Genomic DNA, 360 nt, shown 5'->3' with positions numbered 1-360 from the left:
AAAACATAAATTTTATATCTTTGGTACTTTTCAATGAAAAAGATACCAAAGACATTGCCTTTAAAGGTGTAATAAAATAGTTATATTTATGTCATTAAATTACAAAAATGAGAATAAATCAAAGAAATATAAGCAACTTGAAATCTGTCCCTTTAATGAATCCCACAGGTGCATTGCCTTTGTGTGTGTGTGTTTTGTTTGAAGTTGAATCATATGCAAAAGAATCCATAGATCTCCAGCCTTTGATTGGGAAATGGTGTCATGATGTGATCCTAGATCTCCCACAGGGTTTCACAGACATAGAGGGAACATGAGGGGTTGCTAAACTCTCAAGCTGAATTCTCAGAGGGTCTCCTATGT

This window comes from Pteropus vampyrus, unplaced genomic scaffold (assembly GCF_000151845.1).
Source record: "Pteropus vampyrus isolate Shadow unplaced genomic scaffold, Pvam_2.0 Scaffold84, whole genome shotgun sequence".
Lineage (NCBI taxonomy): Eukaryota > Metazoa > Chordata > Mammalia > Chiroptera > Pteropodidae > Pteropus > Pteropus vampyrus.
This window is presented reverse-complemented; position numbering follows the sequence as displayed.